This window comes from Lissotriton vulgaris, chromosome 11, assembly GCF_964263255.1.
Source record: "Lissotriton vulgaris chromosome 11, aLisVul1.2, whole genome shotgun sequence".
Taxonomy (NCBI): domain Eukaryota; kingdom Metazoa; phylum Chordata; class Amphibia; order Caudata; family Salamandridae; genus Lissotriton; species Lissotriton vulgaris.
In genome coordinates, this window is record NC_141699.1 from 1,079,529,293 (window position 1) to 1,079,545,329 (window position 16,037).

At 48.7% G+C, this 16,037-nt stretch overlaps 1 protein-coding gene across 1 annotated transcript in view; it reads right to left on the reverse strand.

The window, feature by feature from the left end:
• Positions 1 to 16,037, reverse strand: part of DIS3L2 (DIS3 like 3'-5' exoribonuclease 2) — a 799,214-nt gene that overhangs the window by 386,611 nt on the left and 396,566 nt on the right. The window lies entirely within an intron of this gene.

A 16,037-nucleotide genomic window follows, 5' to 3' on the forward strand; every position in this document is an offset into this window, starting at 1 on the left:
ACACAGAAAATCACAATAGTAACAAAGTTACTATCAACGCTACAGAGATCCCTCGAAAACCGTTAGCGTCGACGACGCGGAAAAAAGGGAACTGATGTCATCACGCCGACGTGGGCCTATTTAGAAGTCGGTGACGTCAGCGGGGCCGCGCGCGATGCTGTGCCTCTATGACATCATCCACGTCGGCGCAAAGCTACAAAAGAATTTCAGATGGTGGTCAGTCTAGCTGAGAAACCGCGTGTTTCTCAGCTAGACTGACCACCACGAAGATTCGGAACCGGGTGTTGGACGGCTCTATCGTACCTCGCAACCTAACTTGGTACATCCAGTGACACCTATTATAGTGTCCACCCGGAGAACTATGTATTACTTACCCTGACTTGACCACTATACGTACTAGAGGATAACTCATTTGAAAGCAAACTTTGCATCAGCACTGAGTTCATGTTTCATGCAGACTGGCATCCACTTGTAAATAGAAAACGCGTGGACCTTTTCATTTTTTTGACAGCTTTAATTCAATACTCAAGAATTAGGTCTGCCCTTCGTGTGACAAAACACTGAAGTTCCATTGACATTCAAAATACCATTTTGCCCTGAGGAAGCCCCATTTGGGCGAAACGCGTTGGCTGTCATCTCTGTCAAGATTGTGTTTGAAGACTGCAATAAAAATCTCTTGAAGAATAACTTGAAGGACCGCCACTTTCTTCTTTTTTGTGAACATATATGAATACCCTTTTGAAAATCACTTGATATATGCACTGTACTGTATACTGTTGCCTCTCTGTTCTCTATTTTTGTCCGGTCAGCTGCCTGCATTATAGACTTTAGGGCTGGTCTGTGGCGGCCTTCGGGAATGGTCAGCGGCTGGCTTCCGCAGCAGGGGTTTGGGGCGGGCCCTGGATGGGATCAGGGACCGCCTTCAGACGCGTTCTGGTACAGCCCCAAGAAAGCTTAGGAAAGGTCCCTGCAAGGCTACAGGGATGGCCTCTAGAAGGGTAGCAGGCCAGACTGACATGTGGCACGGCATGTCTAGCTTGTCAAACTATTCTGGCCTTGTAAATGTCCTGCCCCGTGGAAAGCAAGGGTCACGTTTATGGACAGGCAGCTGATAGTATCACTGACACAACATGGCCCCCACTGCCCTGGATCACAACCCTAAAGCTTACTACACTCAGCAACTCATTGCCAAAACACACACATTTAAGGTATACCACAGCATTCACCTTCATTTCATACGGTATGTCTACCGCGTAAACACCAATATTTATTGTGTGTCAACCAGGTTTTCCATTTTAAAGTGAAATCTATGTAGTAATGTAATGTCTCAAACTATGTGCGGCCACAGTCCAAAGTCGACGATTGATATCAGACCTCCTCTCTCATGTTATAGTCCTACTTCTATGTCTGTAGCGTGTCCCGGTATTTCATTTTAAAAATCTGGTCATCCTAGTTCAGGGACAGTCCGCAGACGGCTCCAAGAATAGTTCACACCAATGTAATTGTAGGATTTCCTAAGGCCACTTATTGGATAGTTTCACCCCATTGAAATTGTAGGATTTCCAGAATCCACTGGACATGTGATGTGCCTTAGATCTTTATGTCAAGATGAGATCTTTATTTCTTCAATGGGTAGAGGCCACTGCCAAACCTCTGACCAGGTGAAGGCTGAAAGGCCTGTGGTCAAACTGTGGGCTCAGAAATTATTCCTGGGATGCTCCTACGATTGAGAAAATTCCTGTTTTTAGTACGCAGTGTGTGGTTTAATTGAGAATAGTCTATCCGCCCACACCTCAAGATGCTGGAGGGTCCCTTTCTGTGACGTCTGATCTCCATTTCCTGCACAAAAATATAGAGAGACTAATATAATGTGACGTCACTAGTTCTTTGAGCAAAGTGTCTCCGCTTTCCACTTCCGGGTGATCTGTGTACGGTCACGATTTAAATCCAACTATTTAAAGGGGAGCCCAGCTACACTAAAGCTGAATAAAACCGTACTCAATGACTCCTGCATTTAATCAGCCGAGGGTGCACGTGCACACCTATATGTTCATAGAAGGTCGTGTCATTAATGCACGATAGCTTTGGAGAACTGATGCCTTTATTTACGATCTGTCAATTCTTTAACTTTCGTCTGAACTCCATTACATCAAATATAACGGAGCATCTTAGTTTGTTTTGACAATATCTAGAAATGCGGATCCATTTTTTGTCACATCTTGTGAACTGTACTACCTTGCTTCACTGCCTCATAAATTCGACTTTTTAGGTCTATATTAGATTAACTCTTACCAAGATAGCCTGTAATACAAATAGAAACGAACTGACCGACCACTGACAAAGCACACAAGTGCTCGGCGTGTGAAGAGAAGTCTTAATGTAAAAGTGCACACAACACACTTTTTACTCACTACAAAAACACGACTTTTAAGACAAACTTCTGCTATTCATTTCTCTTTAAAATTCTCCGTTCCTTCACTCACCCTCTCTATTTTTAGCTTCATTGTTTTCTATTTTTACAGTCCAGAAATGACCGTTTTGTAACTGAAGCTCTCGCTTCGAGTTTCTTCTGAAAAGCGAGCACAATGTCCTGTTTATAAGAAGGAAGCCCCAGCTGGCGGGAGGACACGGGGTGGAAACAAGATAGAACGGGAAAGCCATTGGAAAATCTGGAGCAAGCAGAATTCCAAGGCCAAGTTTCCCGCCTGGCGGAGGCCTCTGATGGGCCGGTAATGCACCTTGTTATTACTAGGCAAAGAGTAACAGAAACAGATATCCACAGCCATTTCCAGGCTGGACTACACAAACTGTCTTCCCTCGAACAAGGTTCATCGCTTTCCAACAAAATGACCCTCTTCGTTATCCCAAGCAGCCCTTTGCAACTGGATCCGGTGGGAACCCGGCAGGACTCGGGGCGAGGAGCCGGGATCCTTTTTACGCCCTCCAGTATTTGACTTTTCGCAGCATCACCACCGCCCATCACCCCAGACACATTCTCATCATGCCTCGACTCTTCTATCCCTGGTTTAGTAACTCATGAAAGCCAAGGAGACCAAGGTGGGAGCACGGTTCGACACAGCATGGAGGAGAAGCTGAAAATAAGGTCTAGGTTTTCTTGGGTCGCGATCTACCCCTCGCTTCACGTCTTCCATGCACGCCCAAAGTACCAGTAAAAAGAGCTGTTCGGTGAGAACGTACAAGGACCATGCAGAAGACTGGCCGTATCCCTTTGCTTCCATCCAATGGGAATCAGTCGCTACAAACGATGAGTGAAACAGTAACTGAGAGGAATAAGCACGTAGGAAAGTGAGATGCCAAGTTCTCAGGTGTTGACTGTTTGGAAGCCGGACCTCAAAGTTCCTCCTCGACCCTTGGGTCTACCCAAGCCACAGGGAGGAGGAGGAGAGATCTGGTAGCCCTATGATGGCAACACCGTGACAAAATACGATCTGTCCTAGTAAATCTCTTTCAATGTAGAGCCTTGAATGATGCTTGGATAAACTAGAACCAGGCACCGAACACATGAATCCTGGCTTCCAACACTGGAAGGAGAGGGAATAAGAATATACTTCTACCAGCAAGAAGGGTGCAGCCACTAGCACTACTACTTGCATCAGTAACTAAGGAAATGAGGGGTTGCAGTACCGGGGAGTCCAGGTGCAGCTATGTGAAATGTGTCTGAACTACATGTTGCTGCCAGGCACCAGATGGTCATTCGTTGCTCCTTTTGCACAGTCTCTGATACAACACCCAGCGTGACGGGATGAAATGGACTTGGTCGTATGTTGGACTGGGACAGTGCTATCCCAAGGATTCTGATCGGTATAGCACCCACACCAAGGTCAATGCTGAAGCAAAATACTTTTTTGGACTCCACTTGACCTGCCCCTTGCATCCATCCCAGATTTCGAGTTACTAGTGGGGATCAGATAGTCTGACCCTTGAATAAATGTCCCTACAATAATTCCAAATCTAGAGGGGGCATGGAAAAGATTTTTCCAATTGAAGGGCTCAGACTAAAGATCTTGCTTTGGATACAGAGAAAGGTGACAAAAGTAACCTGTAGCAGAGAGGACACAGCGTCATCCAAAGTTTCCCAAACAAATTCTATGACGTGCACAAAATCCAAGTAAGAAAAACATCCTCACTGCACAAACAAGCTATGAATCTGGCTGCTAAACGCTCATTTAGAAGTAAAACAGGAGTAGAAGAGGCTGAGCATGTGCAGGGAAAGATCAGCTCACTGTCCTGGTTGTTGACTTTGTGCATCAATAGCTAGATGGCATGAAAGGACAGGCGGTACACAAGGCGCACAGAAGAAGGTCACCTAGTAAGGCTCCAACAGAGCACCAATTAAAAGTGACCGAATGAAAACATTCAATGGAAGTCAACACACCACATTGACTTTGCACACTGTTGTTTCGTGACACGCTTGTGAGCAATTGTAAAGCCTGCTTGTGAGAATAGTTCCATGATTGTGCCCTGGAGTTATTGAGCGTTTGCCCATATGTCCAATCAAGCACACTGGAAAACAACAAAACGAAAAAGAGTTGGTGTTTTTTCAGTGAACACCTGTGTCCGCACTGCTTCCCAAGTGATTCAGTGGTACACCACTTCCAAAAGAAGCTGCCGACAGGTACGCAATACACAGACGATCACCAGCAGGCTCTTCTTCACATTATAGGGGATGAGTCCACTGCCATTTTCTTTACACCAACCTTAACGCTGAAACTGCCTGGAATTTGACAGCCTTGAGCTTCTTCATCAAACCATAACATATCACCACCCGCCCTTTGTTAATTCATTACTGCCTTATGATGGCACAAAGACGGGTTGTCTTCAAACCACAGATCAAAGATTGACGAAGCACCATGGGTTCCCAGTAGAGGTGCTTTCCATTGCGTAGAATCCATGATGCAGTTTCTGCAGGATTCAACACTGCTGGCTTACACGTCTTGCTAGATTTCTTAGCATCTTGGATAAGCTGAAGGCGCCGTCTACAATGGTTCAACCTGGAGGAATGCAAGCGGCCTGGTTCCAATGAGCTCTTCCACTCAGACTATCTTCTGTGTAATACATGGTCGTCCAGGGCTCTGCTCTTTTGTCAGTAAACTTCAATCTATATACAGCACACTAAGGAGTACTAATGGCTAACACGGACATCCGCATCAACTGACATGCATATCAAATTCAGCACTACTCAAAGTATTACACTGGACGCAAAATTACCCCGCCAAAGACCAGCCTCAAAAGCATCCAAGCCTGGAGGTCCAGGTCCAACTACAAGCCGAGTCCACGACCAAATGTGTCCTCGTCACTAACTCTAGAAAATACAATGTCCAGGGATCACAGAATGAAATGAACAGAGTACTTCACCCCTCGACTCCTCAGAGCGGACAAACCCCTAGGCCTTCATATCAACTGCAACTTCAGCATCCGAACAAATACTGCACACAAACCCAAGACCATCGGCAACTAATGCAAATGCTACTTACCAGTATGCATCTGTTCTTGGCATGTAGGGCTGCTGACATTCATATCTGTGCATAGATCGCCGCCTAGTGTTGGGTCCGGATGATTGCACATTGTTGTCCTGGAAGAGTCTTCGAAGTATCACGAGATAGGTGGCTCCTCCCCTGGACTACAGTGCGCATGGGCATCGCCTCCATCCCCAGATTGTTTTTAGCCATTGGCCGAGATGGAGTGAACTATGTGAGTGATGCCCATGCTATGAGCATATATAAACATGAATACTGCAGCTGCTACGGGCGCCGGGGAGGAGGGCGGGCGATATGAATGTCAGCAGCCCTACATGCCAAGAACAGATGCATACTGGTAAGTAGCATTTGCAGTTCGAGGCATGTGGGCTGCTGAATTCATATCTGTGCATAGAATACATAGCAGTCCTCCTATCATTGGCGGCCGCCCGTGCCAGCTGCAGCAGTTTGAAAAAGTGTTTTGAGAACAGCCTGACCAACAGCTGCCTGCTGTTTAGAGTGCACGTCTACACAGTAATGTTTAGTAAAAGTATGTGTGGTAGACCATGTGGCTGCTCTACAAATATCCTCTAAGGGAATGTTCCCAAGGAAAGCCATAGAGGCCCCCAACTTTCTGGTGGAGTGGACTCTTGGTGGAATTGTGAGGGTGCGTTTAGCCTTAGCGTAACAGATCTGAATGCATTTCACGATCCACCTAGCAATACCAGCTTTGGAAATAGCGTTACCCTTGTGGTGTGAGGCAAATGCAACGAAAAGTTGCTTGGTCTTTCGAAAATCCTTGGTCCTGTCAATGTAGTACATTAACGCTCTTTTAACGTCAAGGGTGTGGAGCATCCGCTCCGCCAGCGATTCAGGGTTTTGAAAAAACACTGGCAACTCAATTGTTTGGTTTATGTGGAATTGAGATACAACCTTGGGTAGAAATTTAGGGTTAGTGCGGAGCACCACCCGGTTAGCATGTACTTGGAAAAAAGGTTCTTGGATGGTGAGTGCCTGTAACTCACTAACCCTCCGTAGCGATGTAATTGCTACTAAGAAAGCTACCTTCCAAGTCAGAAACTGAAGCTCACAAGAGTGCAGTGGCTCAAAGGGAGGACCCATCAGCCTTGTAAGAACCACATTGAGGTTCCATTCCGAAGCTGGTGGTGTCCGTGGTGGAATGACCCTTTTGAGTCCTTCCAGAAATGCCTTGATAGCAGGAACCTTGAAAATTGATAGGTGTTGCCTATTTTGGAGGTATGCGGCCATCGCAGACAGGTGAATGCGGATGGAAGAATACGCCAAATTGCATTGGTACAGATGGAACAGGTAACATATGATGTTCTGAATGGAAGCATCCAGCGGGTTAATGTCGTGGTTTGCACAATAAATGACAAACCGCTTCCATTTAGCCGCATAACATGCTCTAGTGGTGGGCTTTCTTGCCTCCCGAATGATGTCCATGCAATCGGGGGGAAGATTGAGGTAGCCAAACTCTAGGACTTCAGGAGCCAGATCGCCAGGTTGAGCTGTTGCGGATCTGGGTGCTGAATGTCGCCATGGCTCTGCGTCAGAAGGCTGGGTGTGAGATGAAGCCTCTGATGCGGTACCACGGAAAGTTCCAGAAACGTGGTGTACCATGGCTGGCGAGCCCACGTTGGAGCAACCAGGATGAGAGTCATCGAGTGCTGCCTGAGCTTGCGTGCCACCAGCGGTATCAGAGGTGCTGGGGGAAAAGCATACGCAAATCTGCCTGACCAGTTCATCCACATCGCATTGCCCTGTGATTGCGGGTGTGGGAACCTGGCGGCGAAGCTTTGGCATTTTGCGTTCTCCCTTGTGGCGAACAGGTCTATCTCTGGATGACCCCACCTTTGGAAGTACGGTTGGAGTACTGATGGATGTATCTCCCACTCGTGCATTTGGTGGCTGTGCCTGCTGAGCAGGTCCGCCATCTGATTGTCCTTGCCTGGGAGATGCTCCGCCATGAGGAAGATGTTCCTTTGAATGGCCCACTTCCACATGCTCTGAGCCAGATGAGACAGCTGCGGAGAGTGTGTGCCTCCCTGCTTCTGAATGTAGTACATGGCCGTCATGTTGTCCGTCCGGATCAACACGACCTTGTTGCACAGATGTACTTTGAACGCCTTCAAGGCCATGAAGATCGCCATCAGTTCCAATACATTGATGTGCATCTTCCTTTGCTGTAGTGTCCATAGTCCCTGCACTGTGTAGTGGAGTACTTGCGCTCCCCATCCTTGGAGAGAAGCGTCCGTCGTCAGGATAATCTGTGGCACAGGCTCCTGGAACGGTCGGCCCTTGCAAAGGTTTTGTGGATTCCACCAATGCAGAGAGTTGTACGCCCGACCGCTCACCAACACTAGGTCTGTTAGTTGCCCGTGAGCCTGAGTCCACTGACGTGCTAGGCACTCCTGGAGCGGACGCATATGTAACCTCGCGTGCGGGACGATGGAGATGCAGGAGGCCATCATGCCTATCAACTGCATGAACACCTTCGCTGGAAGCGAGTGCTGAGGTCTGAATCGTTGGATCAGCGTTTGGATACTGGCGATTCTCACTGAACTTGGCTGCGCAGTGGCTGCCAGAGTGTCTATTGTCGTGCCCAGATACTGCCGTATATGGGCGGGTTGGAGATGGGATTTTGGGTAATTCAGCGAGAATCCCAGATCGTGCAGGAGATGAATGGTGCGGGACACGTGGTCGGCGCACTGCTGTTCTGACTTTGCCTGAATGAGCCAGTCATCCAGATAGGGATAAACGTGGATGTTCTGGCGTCGTAGATGCGCCGCCACAGTCGCCAGGCACTTTGTAAAAACTCTTGGCGCTGTGGTGACCCCGAAAGGCAGAACCCTGAACTGGTAGTGCTGGTCTTGAATTGTGAATCTGAGGTACTTCCTGTGTGAAGGATGCAGGGGAATGTGAAAGTATGCATCCTTGAGATCTAGCGTAGCCAGGAAGTCCCCTTGCTGAAGCAGAGGGAGAACCTGCTGCAACGTGAGCATATGGAAGTGTTCTGACAGAATGTACCAGTTGAGGGGCCTGAGGTCCAGGATGGGCCTGAGGGATCCGTCCTTTTTGGGGATTAGAAAGTACAGAGAGTAAACTCCTGTTCCCCTTTCTTGCAGTGGCACGAGCTCTAAAGCCCCTTTTTGCAGCATGACTATGACCTCCTGCTGCAACAAGTGCAAGTGCTCGCCGGACATAGGACGGTTTTTTGGAGGTATGTTTGGTGGAGTGGAAGTAAGTTCCAGACAGTAACCGTACTGGATAAGAGATTTGACCCACCTGTCCGTGGTGATGGATTTCCACGCGGGCAGGAACTGCTGGAGTCTCCCCCCGACCGGTGTTGTGTGGTCGGGGGGCAGTGACAAGGCGTCACTGTTTGTTGGTGGTGGAGGACCTGGAGCTGTTGTTTCCACGTCCCCTGCCTTTGACGTTGTTGCCCCTGTAACCACCTCTACCCTTGTTGGTGTATGAGGTCTGGGTGTTGCTTTTATAGTACTGCGTGGATTGCGATGCCTGACCCCTTGAGGTGCCTCTGTTATTGGAGCGGCGAAAGGAACCACCCCGAAACTGCTGGGACTGGAGGGCCCCCATAGACTTGGCAGTGTCCGTGTCTTTTTTCATTTTTTCAAGGGTTGCATCCACTTCAGGGCCAAACAGGTGGTCTGGATTAACTGTTTGATTTAAGATGGTTGTCTGTATGTCTGGTTTGAAGCCTGATATTCTAAGCCATGCATGCCTACGCAGTAACACGCTAGTGTTTATAGCCCTGGAGGCGGTATCAGCCACGTCCAGTGCACACTTAATGGAAGCATTGGTGATTAGCTTCCCCTCCTGAATTAACATTTCAGCTCCCTCTTTGTACTGATCAGGTAAGTGCTGCAGAAGTGTTTCTAGGGTGTCGTAATGCGCCCTATCGTAGCGTGCAAGTAAGGCCTGCGTGTTTGAAATGCGCCAAATATTAGCTGCCTGCGCAGCAATACGTTTTCCTGAGGCTTCAAAGATCTTCGATTCTTTGTCCGGGGGAGGAGCATCACCCGTGGTCTGCGAGTTTGCCAGCTTGCGTGCGTTGGATACAACCAAAGAATCCAGTGGCAAGTGACCCTTGATGTACGTTGGATCAGTGGGCGCTGCCTTGTATTTTTTGTCAATACGAGGATTGATGACTCGCGCCCGAGTGGGCTCCCTGAAAACCTCTGGCGCGTGCTTCAGCACTCCCTTGAGCATAGGCAATGTTTTGACCGACTTTTCAGCCACTGAGAAAGTGTCAAACAGAAAATCGACATCCACTGGGTCCGCATGGAGGTCGACATCATGATTAGCCGCAGCTCTCTCAATTAGAGCGTTGAAGGCTGCGGAGTCCTCTGTAGGAGAGGTTTTCGCTGCAAAAAGCTGCGGTTCGTGACCTGACTGAGGGTCCTCAGGGTCGCCTCCAGCAGACCAAGGCTCATTGACCTCCTCTGGATCCGAGTACGCTGGATAATTGTACTCGTCCTCCTCATCTCCGTCATCTTCCCCAGCGTTGGAATGAGTTGGTGAGAGTTCTAGATTTTGTGGAGATGCAGGCTCCATAGGGGCAGAAGTACCCGCAGAGTCCAACTTCTTTTTGAGTGGAATACGAAAATGTTCTAACACTGGCTCCGGGGTAATCTTCCTTTTAAGGAGAGAGAGTTTGCCTGTGTTGGCGTCGATGACAACCTCTCGACGCTCCTCGTCCGCGAGTGGTTGGAGCCGAGGCTTCGGCACTACCAATGACGCTTTAGGCGTCGACACCGGCTTCAAGGGCACCCCGGCCCCATGTCCTGGAGCGAAAGCCTTCGGCGTCGTCTTCGGCGGCAGCGTGAAGCGGATCGGCGTCTGCGCCTTTGCCGGTTTCTGCGGAGGCTTCGGCACCGCATCCTTCGGTTCGGGAGCCAAGGCGTCCTTCCGAATGCGTTGAAGGGATTCTGTGACCTTTTTGGTTAAGGACGGGGAGGGCTGGCCCGGCCCGAGCGATTCCCCCGAGTCCGGAATAGGGTTGGCGATCAAAGGCACGGTCTTCGGAGCCGACACATCACCACCCTTGGCCTTGACGACCGGAATCGGCGCAGCCAGAGCTTTGGGGTCTTCTTGACGCTTCTTCGAGGCCTTTTTCGGGTCATCAACCTCGACCATCTTCGGCGCCGACGCGGCCGCGTCGGTCGTCTTCGCCTTCGGCTTCGACACCGGGGTCTTCGGGTCGGCCATCTTGGCTTGGCTCTTGATGTCGGCGTCCATCTTGGACCTTTTAGGCGCTGAGGCCTCAGGAGCCTTCTGTCCCACCAGTGCGACTTTCACTTTCGGTTTCGATACCGTTGGTGTGGACCCTGACGGCTTCACTTTCGGTTTCTTTACCGGGAGTGGCGCATCACCAATGTCCGTGGCCGGGCCCGGAGGCGGGGCCGTGGGACGAGTATTGAGGTCTTGGGTAAGGCCCGAAGGCGATCCCTCGACCTGGGCCGTATAATGGGGATTGACCCCTGAGTCAATCTGAGGATGCTCCTCCTCTGAGCTATCCTCCACGGTGGCAATGGCCCCGTCGTCGTCCCCTACCTCTCCGACGACTTCCTCAAACTCCTCGTCCCCCGCGTCGTAGTTTTCATCCTCCGACGCCGGGCTGGAGTCCGAAACTTGTAATACGGTGTCGTCATCAACGTCTTCCTCGAAGATGTTGTCTGGCGGGGGCGCTGATAACTGGGCCTGGAGTCTAGCGGCCCGACGAAGCTTGAAAGTCTTCTTACACCGGAACTTGGAGCAGGCCATACACCTGGCCTCATCGTGGTCCGGCGACAAACACTTGTTGCACACTGGGTGCACGTCGAGGTGTGAATACTTTGAGGTGCACACCGGGCACCTCTTAAACGGAGTTCGTTCCATGTTAAGTAGTCTGGAGCGTCGTGTAGGCCCGTCCGCGCCGACAGCACGCGGAAGGGCAGCAAATGTTCGGAGCTGAGGAGTAAACAAACCCGAACGATGGACAATACCGACGCTAATGCTAAAGACCTTTTGGTCTCAAGTAAGGAAAGTTAAACAACTATCGATTCCGACAGAGGGAACCGAAACACATCCGAACCCAATGGCGGAAAAAAACAATCTGGGGATGGAGGCGATGCCCATGCGCACTGTAGTCCAGGGGAGGAGCCACCTATCTCGTGATACTTCGAAGACTCTTCCAGGACAACAATGTGCAATCATCCGGACCCAACACTAGGCGGCGATCTATGCACAGATATGAATTCAGCAGCCCACATGCCTCGAACCTCACCTTACCCCTCAGAGTGAAGCTGTTCTTTCCATAAAATGCCTTCAGAACCACTGTGGAATCACTAGTCGTGTGTCCAGTGGCGGCCGGCATAATGCGAAAGTGGGGGAGCAGGGAATGTAGGCGTAGGTGATGGGCAGGGGTGTAGGGGCAAGGGACGGGCGAGGGAAATAGTACGTTTTAACAATGTACCTTTTCCCCGCAGCCACAGACAGCCGCCGCAGCCTCGGAGCCCTCCAAGCAGTCTCTGGGAAGGCAGAGCCTGCTAAGCCAATCCTGGCACTGCTCTCCTAGGCGAGCAGCGCGAGGACTGGTCCAAGCGGCCCGCTCTGCCGCTCAGACACAGACTGTGAGCCTGCAGCTGGGTTTGAGAAATAGATGGCCGGCCAAACATACATGCACACTTCTAAGTGCCACCACCTGCCTGTCATGGCCCGGCCCCACCTCTGCCATTACGGAGGAGCCTTGTGTCACCTCTTCGGAGGCAATGTCCCTACTGGCTGGCACACCAGATTCTCACCTGGCCCCACTGAAATGCATCCTTCGTGTTGTATCACACTTTAACAAAGAACTCTGTAAATCTTGCAAAATGACACCAATGCTCTGAGATCTAGACTGAATCCTCATCCTTCCAGCCTCCTGGGTAAATGCCAGATGATCGCTATGGCCAGTCCGGCCCTTCTACAGCTCACCCGCTAGCTGCCAAGTATCGGAATATGGGTTATATCTGCAGGTGTAATAAATGATACATTGACAGTCGTATGTAGCAGAAAAAAAGATACTCTAAAGATACTTGATGCAGCTTTCGAACACGCTGAATGCACAGACTATCAATGCCAGGTCCTGATTTCCTGCAGCGCTGCAGGCTTGCCATTGCTTCTGCCACGATTAAAGACCGCGACTAGCTCACCTGGTGCAGAATTTACAGGAAGAGACTGTGCGACAACTTACACTCACGAAATGAGCCTCAACTACCACACCTAGAGAGACGAAAGGAAGTATTGACTATATCCAAACCTGCATGCCAAGAACTCCAGGGGAAAGAAAATACAAAGCACCAATGCAGTAGTCAAATGTAGGTTTCAGGGCACAGAGGACATGTCACGTAACAGGCTCCGTCCAGTCCATAGCATTTATACAGTGCGCATCGTTATCTCTTCCAGCACTGCCCACAGTTGAAGCATTCACCTATTATCAAAGAATGATGAGGGCTGTCCTCCTGTGATGACGAGGAGACCAGTAGGTGATTTATATTATTTAAAGGCAGACAAGTTAGTACAGGCCAAGGTAGGACGTGCGTAAAGGCTGTAACCAGGCAGCGAGTTGCTGCAGACAGCAAACACTGTGCCTGCTCGTGTGTTAAGTAGTGCTGCGGGAGGCAGGGGTAGAGAAATGGGCCATAGGGGGTGCGAGAGTGTTGGCTAGTGTGACTGCTGACAATGAAGGAGTGAATGTTTGCAGAGCGTCTGGTGGGTGGAGCGCAGTGGTCAGTTGAGAAAGTAACCTGAAAATATATCAAGAGACAGTCTGGCTCATCCGAGAGAAGGATGCCCACGACGTGGTGCGTTGTACAAGCCAGACCAGGAGACAATGCACTGCAGCCTACAAATATAGGAAAGACACCCACTTGATGGACATCATGAGGAGTATAAAGTTGAATCCGATCAGGATTGCGAATCGTCAAACGGCTTGGATGCATGGAACAAGCTTCTTATCCAGTAACAGTTTTACTATCCCCAATGCATGAAGGGTGTGGTTCCTCTGAAGCCAGTCACGGCAGCAGTCTGGCCAATCTCATGCAGTTGAAGCGATGCAGGCCTTGGGTTGAAGCGGGCCAAGGTTTTAGGAGTGTTGCAGCAGGAAGGCCATGAACTCCTCAAACTAACCATTACTGGTGGTGGGAAAAGATGCATTTTATACTAGTTTTCCCAAGCCAGGTTGAGGTTCATCAGAAGAAGAACCTCAATGCTTTGATGTCCATGACAACTCTGGTTCCCTGTCCAGTCCAAACTTGTAGCCGAATGAGAATTAGGTGAAGACATGTCAAGCGTGACCATCTCCTGTCATGCTTCAGTGAATCCTCAAAGGGGGCTGATTCTTGCATGGCATTGGTGGTGTTTCTACCTGGGCCGATCATATCCACGTGACAGCATCAGTTTGGCTCCTAGACCATCCTTGGACCAGTGTGCAACATTTTCAGTTTTCTAGATCTTGTTACATTGACAAACACCATTGTCAGCCTCCTCCCCACTAACAAAATACTAGACTAGTAACTTTGAGCAGCTGCAAGCCAATCAGTGTCTAGTTCTAGGGTCCAACTGTCCTATAGGACAATCAGGCAGTGCCCAACAGGCTGGTCTGAAAGGTCAGTGCCTCTGCAGTTTTTTGGCTCTTTTTGGGCCTGTTTTAAGGTCTGATGGACCATTTTTTACTGTTGATTTCCTTGACATTACCACAAATATTGCCGGCATAAAGCACAAATCCATGCAGTCTTCCATACCCTGCAAAACACTTCAACAGTGCCTTATACAGCGTGTAAAGTATTGAGACTTGCTTGTTGTGAAGGATAATCTGACGCTCTATGGTTATACCTGCACGTGCTTCCCTGTCTCGTCTTCCAACCCAGTACTGATTCATCTGCTCTGCTACATCCTCTCTGGGTATTGGGCAACTGAGTGGAATGCAGGGTGGACCACTGACCTGGAAGTGGGAGCGCCTCTTTCACCAAGGTCTTTCCTGTCCTAGCCAAGTGTGGGACCTATGACAATGCTGCTTTCCTTATTAGGAACTCAAGGGTGCCAGCATCGATAATGTGATGCTAAAAACAGCACATCTGGACAATGAACGTCAATACTACGGATGTTGAGTGCAAACAAAGCAGCAGGCCTTGCTTAACTCAACAATACCAGAGTGTTTAATGTTATGATTAGTGAAACATGTAGTTGATAAGAGGCTGAGGTGAAGGATCATGGGAAAGTTACTAATCGATCAACAAGGAAATCTTACGGAGCCACTCGTCAGAAGCCAGCTCATGTCTACAGTGGATCACAGGTCTATTATGTGAAATCCAGGGATAAAGCACCTGAAAGTACCATCATTAAACATGGTAGCCATAAAAGATCAAGCCCATAGACCAACTCTCAAACAACTTGATCACAATGCCTTGGAAACTATCACAAGAGATCCCGAAGCATGGCGGCTTGTCTTGCATACACAACTTTCACAGCTTCCAACTCTCGCATCCAGTCTCTCCAAATACATTTGACAAGATCAAGGTTCAATCGACTGACACGAGTTAGCAAAGTGATCTGCAGTGCTCTCACAAGGGTACTTTGCAGCAAAACCCAACTCCGACTGAAGTCGGCCGCATCAATGTTCTCTAAACATTTCAAAGCGGGAGATCAGCTGATTCAATTCATCCTTTGTTGACCTGTCCAAAAGACATTTACTGACATGAGTGTGTCCCTACTTTTATGTCTAGCGCTTCATAACTAGGTGGAAGTAGCTCAGGTACATAAATGCTGGTTAGAAATTATAAGTAAATCACTTTTGAAAAACGAAATCACCATTTTAGAGAACCCCATCTCAAGCATTTTTGCATTATTCAAGGAGAGAGTCTATGTTCGCATTTACACACACAAATATATACATACATATACATACACGCACAACTTTTTCAACATGAACTGAAAATGCGGTAATCACAGATGTGTGTGTCCATAGTGGTAGTTTAATGGCATAGTGGAATGTTTCATGGTAGAAGGACTGTACTAATAAACACACAATTATTAGCACAGTGAATATCAAATTCCATATTACCACCACAGTGCAGAGAAATAGAAATGAAAAAGGCTACTTACTGCCTCACAGATTGCATCTTTCAATTACTCAACACAGGGAACCATATTTTACATTTTTGCTTCATGTACAAATGTAATCCCTTTAATCCTGGTTTTGGTGAAACACCTCGTTTTAAAACTCATACAAATGAAACAATATCATGCTATAAATCAAATATGCGCATCTGTACAGTGTTATATGATATTTATTACCATGGTTGAAGGGACTGGCATCATGGCTCACTCGAGGATTAGCCCCTTCCCACACCACTAACAATGGTAATAAGCAACATATCACACAACCGCATCTGCATGAATGATGTATGGCATGTTGTTTTCTTCACATTCAGTAGTTATAAACAAGGCTACTTGACAATAATCCAAGCACAGGGGTTAGGTCAGTACCAAGAGCCGAAC